The 14431-nt window shown below is 30.7% G+C and overlaps 1 long non-coding RNA gene across 1 annotated transcript; it reads left to right on the top strand.

Annotated features, from left to right (window-relative positions):
• Positions 1-431: 431 nt before the first annotated feature.
• On the top strand, positions 432-13590 carry LOC134254312 (uncharacterized). The gene is made up of 3 exons (XR_009989297.1): positions 432-611; positions 9304-9392; positions 12433-13590. It is a non-coding gene; the product is annotated as an uncharacterized LOC134254312 (long non-coding RNA).
• Positions 13591-14431: the final 841 nt, after the last annotated feature.

Raw genomic sequence — 14431 nt, 5'->3', positions numbered from 1 at the left:
CACTATCATGCAATTTCAATGACTATCATTTAAGGTATTGATTCAGTTTTCTGTCATTCCTAAAAATAAGTTGTACTGTATCGTTGATTTTTTGCATATAAAACAGTTTCTGCTCATCAAACATCCACGAGAAAGTGTTCTGTTTCGCAGTTATTGTACGGTTGATTTAAAAGGGAAAGCTCTCTGGGCCATGTCACAAGAAGGAAAAAAGTAAAATATTTTTCATACCTACCTACCCACTGTTAACAATATGGTTCAGGAAAGGGCATACATTAAGTCTTAATTTTGGCATGCCGCATGGGGTCAAAAATTACTATTGAGTGATGTGGAGATATACCTGTCTTGTAATTATAGGTAAAGATATGAACACTTAAAAAAAAATATACAATGAAATCTTGAAACTGAAAGCAAAATTATCATTGCAGGTTTTGGGGTTTTTCACCACAAGAGCAAATTATACAACTTTATTCTTGAAAATGTTAGAGACTGAGACTTGGAGTCAAAGTCAACAGACACGCTTGCATGGACATGAAGGATGTAAAGAACTAGAGTATTATAACTGAAAGCATTTTGTCTGGATTTGTGTATGGAAACAGAAGGATTTAGTATTGGTAAGTCAAGATAGCTGTAAAATCTCATTTTGAACTCTATATGTGAGCAGTACTGTAAACCAACTACCAGGTAGTACACATGTACCCTATTTGTGTCATCTTTTATTTGCATATCTAATCTGTGTTGATTAATTTCCGTGACTAATGAAAGGAAACATTCTCTACAAATATAAAGCAAAATTAATAGTTCAGGGCAATTAATAATTTACTATTCACTAGTAAATGTAGGTCATGAAACTGGCAAATATTTCTTGCACTCAAATAAAAGTTGGTTTACAGTACTTCCGTTGCTCTAAAAACAGAAATAATAAAAAAAAGCATGCTGATATCATGTATGTTATGAAGCCTAATACATGTACATAGAAGTATATAAACCGGTATATCTAAAATAAAAAAAAAAATTTGGTCCTTGTTCATGATTTCAAAGTAGGTTAAAAGCCTCATGAACATGCTGAGAAGTTGTCAGAAAATATACATGTGTGCTAACCATGCTAACTGTGTAACAATAATCAGAAAATTTTACAAAATATAATCAAAATTTGGTTAATAATAATTAGTCATTGGCCAATTAAATCCATCAATGATTAAATTAGTACTTATATATACTGTCTCCTGATTTTATGACTTTTTATCCTTTTCAACATACTTATTATTTTTGAATTGAAAACATTTTTTTTACCTGAGAAAATTAAAATTTGCAATTTGTTTTAAATCTAGTGAAGGAAAACAAATGTTTTTAAAATTAATGTGCTTTGATTTAAAAGACTTGTAAACATTAGATTAGTAATACATGTAGTTTCAATACAATTATTAATATTGATGATTGATTTTTTTTAAGATTTGATAGTTATTTTATTTGTTGAAAAATAATTTTTATCTGTAATGTTCATGTATAATAAAATAATGCATTTCCCAATAAGTGATAAATGTTTCCCACAAGTCAGCAATATACACTGAAGTGTACATTTATTGGTTGGGTTCAAAGGCAACATTTATATGGAAACAAAGTTTTAAGGGTAAAGCAATGGTCAATACATGTGTATTCCTCACAAGTGAACAGTGAGAAATATTCCCCACAAGTCAGCAGTGATAAATATTACCTAAAATTGTTAACTGTGAGAAATATTCCCCACAAGTCAGCAATGATAAATATAACCTACGTGAGAAATATTCCCCACAAGTCAGCAGTGATAAATATTCCCCACAAGTCACCAATGAAAAGTATTACAAGTTAACAGTGATAAATATTCCCCACAAGTCAGCAGTGATAAATATTCCCCACAAGTCAGCAATGAAAAGTATTACAATGAAAAGTATTATTCAAAGTTAACAGTGAGAAATATTCCCCACAAGTCAGCAGTGAGAAATATTCCCCACAAGTCAGCAATGAAAAGTATTACAAGTTAACAGTGAGAAATATTCCCCACAAGTCAGCAATGATAAGTATTACCTACAAGTCAACTGTGAGGAATATTCAATAACAACATACAATTATTTTAACCCATTCTCAATCAAATTTGGGGAGTAAATTGGAATTAGCATGTCTGTCTATCTTTCTATAGGCATTACATATTGAGGGATAATGGTGGCATTATTTTTTTAGGAAATCTCACATCAACTTCCTGTTTATCTGTGCGTGTAAATTTTTATGTTTTTTTTTTTTAAGCAACTACTATGGTAGCAAGAAGTTTGAAATTTTTTAACACTCTTTGTCGAGGCATATTATATACTGGTAGTGAGATTCATTTTTATGCAAATTCGATGTCAACTTCCTATATATCCACGTGTCTCGAGATCTGTACGCAATTTTTGTTGCAGTTTTTTCACCAACTGACTATCACAGATATAAAAATGTGGTACATGTATCCATTAGATTGAACCCTAGCAATAAAAATCCTGAGTAGCATTCTCTACTGAGACTAGCAAGCTAACCACTATGCTACACAAGTCCTGATGAGGATTGGCATTTAAATCATGTTTGTGATATGACCATTGACTCAGTGGACTTCAAGTTTTTCTCGAAAAGATACAAAAGTTATATCATAAAATTATAATTTTTTAAAAGGTTTATTGGGTTTTTACTCCATAATTTTGGAAATCAAAATAGTATATTTCATTTTGTATGCAAACTTTGAGGATAAACTTGAAAAAAAAAGTGGAGTGAAGACCCACTCATACATTTCAAAACATTGTTTTAAAAAGTGTGTAGTGTTGTTATGATAGTCGCTGACTATCGAAAAATCGTTGTTTAAAGGCCCAGATTGGCGACAATCGATTGTAAATATTATCATCGATAGATCACTATATTTTTCAAGCCGTATTTCTCAGGCCGAGCAGGTTTAACTTTTATATTCACCAAAGGGACATCACTCTAATCAGCAGTAAACAAAATGAGAACGTGCATGGTGAAGAGGTTATAATTATTATATCCATATCCTGGTGCATTGTCTTTTTAAAATACTTCTAAGGATGAATAAATCTAACCTTTTATAACATTTAAAATTATCAATTATATAATTATATAAGTGATTGTGTTCTTCCGATTCAATTTGATAATAGTAAATTTGTCCAATTTTACAACACTAAAAGTGTGAAAAAATGACTCAATTTGCCCTTTTTCGCGTGTGTATTATATTTTACAGGCCAAAAACTTCAATCTTCATGAGATATGTATAAGTTGTAGAGATTTGACAGATTTACATAAAGTATACTTTAATTTTAGATGAAATATTTCGGAAAATTTTGATACAATACTTGATATCGCGATTACTTAACTTAGCTGAACTCTTTCATGAAGGAGGTAGGAATCATCTGTTGGGTGGGAGCAATGTGCTATTCAATACAATTAATGCAAGATCGATCATTGTAGCATTTATAAGGACAGATAAGTAAAAAATCCTGGTGGAATACCTCGCTAGACAATCGCTGAACCAGCCTTATACATTTTTGAGAGGAGCCAATCCTAAATTGTCACATTTTTAAAGATATGTTTAATTAACGTATTACTATAGTTAAATTTTCATTGAAAATCGTCACATTTTTCAGTATATAAAATATTCCGGCTCATTAACTTTGAAATCTACTATTTGGAATTCAATATTGGCAAAAAATCGTTTTTGTCATTAATTGTTATCATTCGATTGTCACTAATGTGTGTCATTTGCCCACAAAAATAGATCAAAAATCCTTTCCGGCCCATAACTAGAAAACTAAAATTTACAATCATCAAACTTCAGTTTATGCAATAATAATTGTTATTTCAAGTCACTGTGACATTTAATTTAAGTGAAATTTTAAAATGTGTACTATTCATTTAACATTCAATGTAAGAGTATTGATTTGTCCTTATTAATGTTGTTATTTAAATACTTATTTTTTAAGCATTAACTTGATGACAGCAATTATAAAAATATAATGTACGTTAGAGAAATCCTAAAATCCCATGAGTAAATTATAATTAATTTTTAAGTTTTGATAACAAAAATTGCATTCAAATTAGAGAGAAATTAATGTTTTTGAGTGTGAAGTTAAATTATAGACAATGAATGAAATTATTCTTTATTGACATAAGTAACAGTGTTGAGAAAGATTTTATAGTTAAACATATTTTACGTTTAAAGAAAAAAGTACTGTTTAACAAAACTAAAATGAATTTCAGAGCCAACTCTCTCAAAAATAATTTTTATAAATTTAACAGTTTTGTCAATTTAACTGTATTTTTTGTATTAAAAAGTTGATCAAACTTTACACATTTGGATGTAAATAATTTTTGATAATAATAATAACCTTGAATTCAAAATAAGTGAATCATTGTACACAATGTTGAATTAAATAAGTAATGAAAATCATCACCAATTTTTTTTCATTTTTGGAACACAATTTAAAATTTTTTCTCAATGATTTTTATTTGCCAATCTTCCAAATCATTTAATTTATTATTACAAGTGAAACTTACAAAATGTTTTCCAGTACTTAAAAGGCAGAATATAAATACTTTTCTAGACAAAAAGATTTTGTATATTTATAATTAAGACCTTTAATTTTTCACTTTATACCACTTCATTTAAACTGATCATAAACAAATTTTTACACTATTTTCTTCAGCATGATACATTTACAGGTTGAATACTGTGCCAAATATAAGAAAGTCCACATTCATTCAATATAATTTGAAAAGTCCATGGATTATTGTAGTTCTTTAAAACACTTAACAAATTCGATGATTTTATCCCTTTGTAAAAAAATTCATACCATTTTGTATCATTCTAATTGGGTATATTAATTGAAATATTATCTTTGACCTAATTCAATATACCATAAAATTTGTGTTGATGACTTTGATGCAAAATATGCTTACAAAATTTTAAGTCACCAATGAAAAATATAACCTATTACAAGTGATTAAAACCCCACAAGTCAGCATTGATAAAATTCCCCACAAGTCAAACATATCCAAGTGCATTCATAGTTAAGTGAGTGTATTTCCCCACAAGTCATAGCAAAGATAAATATTCCCCACAAGTTTTTACAAAAAAGTATTTAAAAGTTAACAGCGATTTTAAATGTTATTCCATTTAATGTAATGAGAAATTTCCCTTTCACAAGTTAGCAATTTTAGTTTTATTGGTGTTAACTTTGAAGTCAACTTTTGCAATATTTGTTAAATAATCCAATTTGTATTGTAAAATATCTTAAATTATTTTAAAAGGATATCATCTTGTATATCAAAAACAATTGGAGTTTCTAAATTAGAATTATAAATGATTTTCAATAATTTAAATAAATTTCAAGGTCATTTAACCCATAGATGGGCAAAAATTTGGGGGTAGGGATTATGGTACAAGGCATTAAGTATTTTTTGAATAATGGTGATTTAATTTTTTAACTTCCTGTTTATCTTGCGTGTAAATTTTTATGTTTTTTTTTTTTCAGCAACTACTATGGTAGCAAGAAGTTTGAAATTTTTTAAAACTCTTTGTCGAGGCATATTATATAAAGTGAAGTGAGATTCATTTTTATGCAAATTCGATGTCAACTTCCTATATATCCACTCTATTCAGAATAGATCTGTACGCAATTTTTGTTGCAGTTTTTTCACCAACTGACTATCACATATATAAAAATGTGGTACATGTATCCATTAGATTGAACCCTAGCAATAAAAATCTTGAAATAGCATTCTCTACTGAGACTAGCAAGCTAACCACTATGACTACACAAGTCATGATACAGGATTGGCATTTAAATCATGCTGTTATGTTTGTGATATGACCATTGACTCAGTGGACTTCAAGTTTTCTCTCCAAAGATACAAAAGTTATATCATAAAATTATAATTTTTTAAAAGGTTTATTGGGTTTTTACTCCATAATTTTGGAAATGAAAATAGTATATTTCATTTTGTATGCAAACTTTGAGGAAAAATTGAAGAAAAAGTGGAGTGAAACAACTTTTCATACATTTCAAAACATTGTTTTAAAAAGTGTGTAGTGTTGTTATGATAGTCGCTGACTATCGAAAAATTTTCGTTTAAAGGCCCAAATTGGCACAATCGAACTTGTAAATATTATCATTAATAATGAAACTATTACATTTTTCAAGCCGTATTTCTCAAGCCGAACAGGTTTAACTTTTATATTTTTCACCAAAGGGACATCACTCTTAATCAGCATTAAACAAAATGAGAACGTGCATGGTGAAGAGGTTATAATTATTATATCCATATCCTGGTGCATTGTCTTTTTAAAATACTTCTAAGGATGAATAAATCTAACCTTTTATAACATTTAAAATTATCAATTATATAAGAATATATAAGTGATTGTGTTTGATTCCGATTAATTTGATAATAATGGACTAATAAATTTGTCCAATTTTAAACACTAAAAGTGTGAAAAAATGACTCAATTTGCCCTTTTTCTCAACCAAAAAAAAAATCTTGTGTATTTTATATTTTACAGGCCAAAAATGGTTCAATCTTCATGAGATATGTATAAGTTGTAGAGATTTGACAGATTTACATAAAGTATACTTTAATTTTAGATGAAATATTTCGGAAAATTTTGATACAATACTTGATATCGCGATTACTTAACTTAGCTGAACTCTTTCATGAAGGAGGTAGGAATCATCTGTTAGGTGGGAGCAATGTGCTATTCAATACAATTAATGCAAGATCGATCATTGTACCATTTATAAGGACAGATCATAAAACTGGTGGAATACCTCGCTTTTTAGACAATCGCTGAACCAGCCTTATACATTTTTGAGAGGAGCCAATCCTAAATTGTCACATTTTTAAAGATATGTTTAATTAAGCGGACTCTTATAGTTAAATTTTCATTGAAAATCGTCACATTTTTCAGTATATAAAATATTCTTAACTTTCCTTATTTGACAATCTACTATTTGGAATTCAATATCTGGCAAAACATCGTGATTTTGGCATTAAATTGTTCGAATCATTCGATTGTCACTAATGTAAACAATGTCATTTGCCCCCAGAAATTTAGACTTTTCTTGACTCCCTCGCAAAAGAGCGGAGGTAAGTTAGATAACTGCGAGGTACTCATTGGTAGTCGCGACATAACATATTGAGATTTAATTTTTTCACCTTCATGTTTGTTGCGCTATAGGCTTATCCCTTGTTATGTTCTCGGACTCCCATCTCATTTATCATCCAATAATAAAATACATTTCCAAAGCATGTGAATTATATTTAGATGATAATTAAATACATATGATAAACAATAGATAAAAATTGATATTTTTGTCCTTTCTACTCTTCATGCATATAACATGTATAAAGTCCACAACAATAAAATGATTCATTTGATTTTTGTTAGGATTTGTTCATCGACATCCAACATATTGTTTACATGTTTATGTTACGTTTGTCCCAGAAATCCTGAAAGATTTGTACACTCTGCAACTTTTTTACAGAGGAGCGCACTAAAATCTTAAACTCTTCCATAGTTGAAATAAGACGTATTGGTAAATAGATTTTGCCCTGTAGTCCATCTGGCTGTTTGTCCTCAAAAACTTTAACCTTGCTCATAACTTTGGAGTGAGTGGGGCTATGGCTTTCATATTTCACTGCTGTACACTTGTATTTCTTGTGACAAGACCTTTCTTTGGGTACCACCACCACCAAATTTGACCTCTTGACCTTGAAGTTTGACCACTTTTACAAAAATATATCACTCTTCAACCTAGTTATAACTTATAACTTTTGCACAGTTGGTGTTAGGGCTTTCATACTTCTCATTGGTATGTTCAATAATTTTTTTGACAGGTCTGCCCAAGTTTTGTATTAAAACGCTTCTGAAACTCATCTGTAAAAACATTTAATATTGTTGGCCGATTTAAACATTTCGGGAAAATAGCAAAAAAAATGAAAAAAAAAAAAAAGTCTTATGAGACTTGGATACTGTTGCAAGGAGAAAGTTGGATAAAATGATTAAATAGAATAATGTATATTTTTAAAGTCATTTATGTTCATATTTGTAAAATTTTGAAATCAAAAAATGTAGGAGGAAAACAATTTTACTTAATTTCTATTTTTCAAAGGTATCCGTTCATCAGTAAATTAAAATTCAATAAACAGAATGTGTATGTATCTTAAGTATTCTACTTGTGTGGCCAAGTTATACATCCAATAATAAAATAATAGCATTTTGAAACAATTTTACAGAATTATATTTTTAGTAGAAATTAAAAATTGAAATCAAAAACCGTAAAAATTGTATGCTTGCCAACTTATATTGTCAAAACAAAGGAGGAAAGTAACAACAATTAAATTTCAATTTCAGTCAATGGTTCATCGAAATCATGACCGGTGTCATTAGTGTACAGGTTTTGCCAAGTATTGAAATCAGACCAAAACTGTAAGTGATAACATATTGAAAGATTTTACAAATTTCATATTTTTAGTAACCAGGCAACACTTTCACTGAAATCTTCATTTACAAATTATGTTTATATTGTGTGCCAAGTAATTGAAATCAAAAAACTAGATAAAAAAAATTTTGTAAGAATTTCACAAATTTTCTATTTTTATATGGCAACACCGTTCATCAAATCAATTGAAACCGATACACAGAATTATGTATCTTAGTGTATTCACTATTGTTATACTGAAATCTTTAAAAACTGTAAAGGAAAAAAGAATTTCACAAAAATTTCTATTTTTAAAATACATAAATAGAATTAATCCTGTTAGATCTTTGTGTGCTTAGCATTTTGAATAATTTCACTGATTTGTATTTTTGTGACAAGACCTTTCTTTGGCAACCACCAAATTTGATCTTGAAATCAAAAACCACTTTTAAAAAATATATCACTCTTCAACCTTAGTTATAACTTGTGTGCCAAGTTAAGTGAAATTAGACCAAAACTTGAGCATTTTGAATTTTTTTTGACAAAGTTTTGTATTAAAACGCTTCTGAAACTCATCTGTAAAAAACATTTAATATTGTTGGCCGATTTAAACATTTCTATCGAAAATAGCAAAAAAAATGAAAACGTGAAAAAAAAAAACTGGTTCGGAGAGTAAAATGGAGGATAGGTCAGGTGACAGGAAACATGAGTACAGTCATGTATATTTTTTTTGCCCCGGTATAGTGTCATATTTGATATTATATGGAATATGTGATTTGCAGCACATTCTTACTGATATTTCTTTAAATTACAGGTATCCTGAATTTTTGTCAACTTCTAGCCAAGATCCTGTACTTAAGCTGAATGTGGAGGACAGATGTACACACAGTACTAGTATAGAGGGTAAGTAGACCATAAAAAAAAACAAGATGTGTTTGTGAAACACTATGCGCCCGGCGGCAACAAAGTTTGGAAAAAGCTATTTTTAGCATTAAGGTCACAGTCAAGGTCACAAAGTCATTGACCTTGGTGTCATTTGAAAGAGGTTGATTAGTGGAGTATGGAGTGGACTCCATGCCACTAAACTGGAAGTGAACACCGCAGTGAATATTTTACGTAATTGAAGAAAAGAAAAAAATTGTATGTAAATCTTCATGTACAATATTATGTTTCCATATGTGATCAATTAAAAAAAAATATATTTTTAAAACAAAATAATGCCTCATCAGGTCGGTAAGACAAGCTGTTTGGCTCTTTGTTGACTTGGCTTTTCAATGATTTAAATTTGGCACCGTGTAAAAATAGAATTATCTGTCCCTGGTACATATCGTCTTACAAGTAAGAAAAAGAATTGATAACTTTTAAAGTTTTCTTAAATATGTTTAAAATAACTGAATCAAAATATGTTGAATAATTATTTATTTTATTTCATTTGAACAAGCTTTCATCATCATGATCATGTTCATAGACGTCAAATATACACTGCGAGATTTACTTCCAGTTTAGTGGCATGGAGTCCAGGATGAGCTGTTAAAGTGGAAAAAGGGCCAGAAACGGCCTGTAGTCGTCAAGCAGATTGGATTTCTTAACTTGAATAAATAGTAAAACGCTCCGAATACTGAATTTGTTGCGAGATTTTTTAGGCCAAGCCCAGATCTATTAGTTTAAGTGTGTCCCCCCAAAACATATTGCCATCATGGTGTATTTTAGTTGAAGGTAGGAAAATTTCTTTCCGGATTTTTTTTTTTTTTGACGATAAGAACTTCAGACTCCTGTCCTATAACATTTTTAAAAATATTTATTGATTTTTTTTAAAGTCACTTGCCCACGGGCATGTACCTATTAAAAAAATTCACTTGCCTCCCCCCTTAAAAATTCACTAGCCCCGGGCGTCGGGCAATGGGATTTGTCAGACCCTGGTAGTGTAGATTCAAGCTTGTTCAAATCATGACCCCCCAGGGGTAGGGTGAGACCACAATGGCCGATCAAAGTTTTACATAGGAGTATATAGGAAAAATCTTTAAAAATCTTCTTCTCAAGAACTACTGGGCCAGGAAAGATGAAACTCATGTGTAATCATCTTCAGGTAGTGTAGATTCAAGTTTGTTCAAATCATGACCCCCGGGGTAGGATGGGGCCACAATAGCTGATCAAAGTTTTCCCTAGGAGTATATAAGAAAAATCTTTAAAAATCTTTTTCTCAAGAACCACTGGGCCAAGAAAGATGAAACTCACCCGGAATCATATTCAGGTAGTGTGGATTCAAATTTGTTCAAATCATGACCCCCAGGGGTAGGGTGGGGCCACAATGGCCAATCAAAGTTTTACATTGGAGTATATAGGAAAAATCTTTAAAAATCTTCTTCTCAAGAAACACAGGGCCAGGAAAGATGAAACTCATGTGTAATCATCTTCAGGTAGTGTAGATTCAAGTTTGTTCAAATCATGACCCCCAGGGGTAGGATGGGGCCACAATGGCCGATGAAACTCTTTCATAAGAATATATATGAAAATCTTTTTAAATCTTCTTCTCAAGTACTTCAAAGCCATGATTAGTGATATTTATATGGAATCAACCCCCTTAATGTATATTTTAGTTTGTTCAAATCATAACCACGCGAAACCCCCCCCCCCCCGCCTCTCAATTTTTCAGTTTTGACCTGATCTGTGCTTTTTCCTAGACAATGTGCTCAGGTGAGCCCCGGTCAAATAAAAAGGTCAAGGATTAAAATCATTCCAAGGTCCGAAACATCTCGATCTTGTCTCACAAAAGGGACATCAAAAATTAAAACCAAAATCAAATGTTACAATGAAAACAAGACTCACCGGGGTAGGGCGGTGCCACAATGGCTGATCAAAGGTTTACATAGAATATATAGGAAAAATCTTAAAAAATCCACTGGGCCAGGAAAGATAAAACTCTTGTCGAAGCATCCTTAGGTGGTGTAGATTCAAGTTTGTACAAATCATGACACCCGGGGGTAGGGCAGGGCCACACTGGCTGATCAAATTTTTATATAGAAATATATAGGAATTTTTTTTTAAAATCCTTTGCTCAAGATCAGCAAAGCTATGATTGTGATATTAATATGGAAATATCCTCAGAGTTAATTCAAGTTTGTTCATAACATGATCTCTTGGGTTTAGGGAGGGTTAACGAGGGGTCACAATGGGAGATCAAGTAATATGTAGGACAAATCTTCTTTTCAAGTATGGCAAAATTTAGCTGCAGATCTGTAGCACTATGGTTTTATAATTTGTCTGACTCTAACGCTACAGGTCCCGTAATGCAAAAAAGGTGGAATTTACGGGGCATTGTTTGCGCACTTTTGGGGAAAATTTTTCCATTTTCTAGCATTGGTCAATCAACTACCTTTCCATTCCTAATTCTGGACTTATTCTGTATAAAATAGTGTATATTTTATCCACCTCCCAACCATTTTTAGTTATATCTACAGTTAAAAAACTCACTTGAAGTGAATTTTCAGCAGTACATGTATAACATATAATTTTAATCAAGCGAGTTCTCAAGTATTAAAAAATTTCATCCCCCCCCCCCTCCCAACAAGTAAACTTCAATACTGAGCTGACTTGTGTTTTTTTAACTAGCCCATGTGCTCAGGTGAGCGATGTGGGCCCATGGGCCTCTTGTTTTCATTGTAACTTTTGATTTTGGTTTTCATTTTTGATGTCCCTTTTGTGAGACAAGATCGAGATGTTTCGGACCTTGGAATGATTATAATCCTTGACCTTTTTATTTGACCTTAATTCAAAATATTGCTTTGGAATTGACAATATATGATAGGGAATTAATATTTAACACAATATGCTATATATAATAGCACCTTACAAACTAAGACACCGAAAGCGAGGGACCACAATTATTTGAATTTGCTTGATTACATTGCTTTAAATGCTCAGAAATGATGTTTTCTAATTTCAGGTATTATCTCGGTACCTTAAAACTCCAAACGACAGGGAGAAGAAGAAAACTGCATATTTCCGATGTATCTTCACAGCAACATGACCCAAAGCACTACCATTAAAGGATTTGATTTGACATTAAGGAAGTAAAAAAATGAAGGCATTAGTCATAAAGAAAATTAAAGAACTTTATGTCTGAATATTATATCAACAATACCATAGATCTAAAGATGGATTATTTTGCCTTATAATTTATATTAATGCATGTACATGTAATTTTATTCTTTTTATATATACAATCATGTAGTGTTACCATTTTTCACAAAGCTTAAAAAGTTATGTAGGGCCACACCAATTTAATTTCTTGTTCGTCGGACATTTGATTTAAAAAAAGTACAAGCAGTTAAATGATAATATTATTACTCTTTGCTGGGCAATTTTTTAGGCGGAGCGTGAAAATTTGAGCGGACAATTATATTTTTTCTGATTTACAGAGTAAGCAGATATAAAATACAATAAATAGAGCGGAAATGGAACAGAAAATAGCACAGAATTCCTATGGTGCGAGAAATTGAAATTAATATTATTTGTATGGTTTTGTTTAAATAAGCGCGTGGGTCCGACGAACAAAAATTTTCATTAGTGTGGCCTAGATCATTTAGATTCAATTCATTTTTTTCTTCAAATTACCACATGCCAGAATTCATAAGAAGGAAATTTATATATGGCTGGTGGTTGTGGCCATTTTAGACTATATTGATCTCCTTTAGAAGGAGAGCTCCTTATAAAATTATACAAAAAATGACCAAATTTTAAAACTAAAATGTACAGAATTTTTCTTTGCCAAATGATAGTTCATAGAACCACAATTCTTCAATCATGTCTACTTGGAGATCAGTGGATGGATATTCATATACAATACACAGCTGAAGCAGGTTTTGTTAGGTTATTTTATTTTCAAAAGGAATGCATTATTTTCTTCAGTCCATTAATGTTAAGCTCTTTAATAGAAACAATTGTAGAAGATTTATCATATTTTGTTTAGAATTTTGAAGAATTTGTTAATCACTCAGTGAAAATTATCCCTTGTCATAATACAAATTTTTAAAATGTATGTACAAATACTTTTATGTTGAAATGACCATGCAAGGAAGAAAATAAAACAAGTTTAAGTGTACACTTTATGCTTTTATATCCAAATTGGCTTCTGTGGAAGGAGAAAGGTTCATATAATAGTATATTAATTAAAGGAGTACATAATGTCCTTTAGAATTTCAGTAAAATTTCTTGACTTTCATGTTAAGGTCATACGCAACGTAGTTTTAACTTTTTTGGATTCTGCCTTGGAGTTGAAGAGTTCCACTAAATGAAGGGCCTGTGTGCAATATTTTTAATGTCTATATATGGATTTGTACACCTCTTCTTAAACAATTTTTGATGGAAAAAAATCTGGAATTCATGTTTTATAATTTTTGTACATTTTTATTTAAATAATGCAAAAATTTTCAAAATTCGATATCTTTTCAAAACCCCTGGAAACGCATGCTGATTTTTTGTCCAAGAACATTTAATGATATTATAAGTTTAAATTTAGAATATCTTGGAAAATTATCAGTAGGTAAGGTACGTTGTGTATGTCCTTAATAGACATGAATTTAATTCGAATGGGGGTTGCATTCCATTCCATCTTGTTTTGAAAATGAAAGGATTAACTTCCATTGTAATTGTCATACATCTCAACACATTCATATACTAGAATGAGTAGATTATATAGAAGAAATTTGAGAAAAAAAGGAAAGGAAGTAAAAGTCAATACATGTGAATAAGGCCACACTGTCCGTCGGACATTTGATGAAAAAAGTACGAGCGGGGTAGCGGTTAAATAATAATATTATTACTTTTTTGAAGGCAAAATTTTAAGGCGGGGCGTGAAAAAAATTGAGCGGACAATTATATTTTTTCTGATTTGCAGAGTAAGTAGATTAAAAGTACGATAAATAGAGCGGAAATATAACAGA

The sequence above is a fragment of the Saccostrea cucullata genome, unplaced genomic scaffold, assembly GCF_032062105.1.
Source record: "Saccostrea cucullata isolate Sc308-1 unplaced genomic scaffold, CSIRO_AGI_Scuc_v1 ctg1284, whole genome shotgun sequence".
In the NCBI taxonomy this organism is placed as follows: Eukaryota; Metazoa; Mollusca; class Bivalvia; order Ostreida; family Ostreidae; genus Saccostrea; species Saccostrea cuccullata.
Note: the sequence above shows the minus strand (reverse complement) of the source record. Positions and strands in the feature narration are given on the sequence as shown.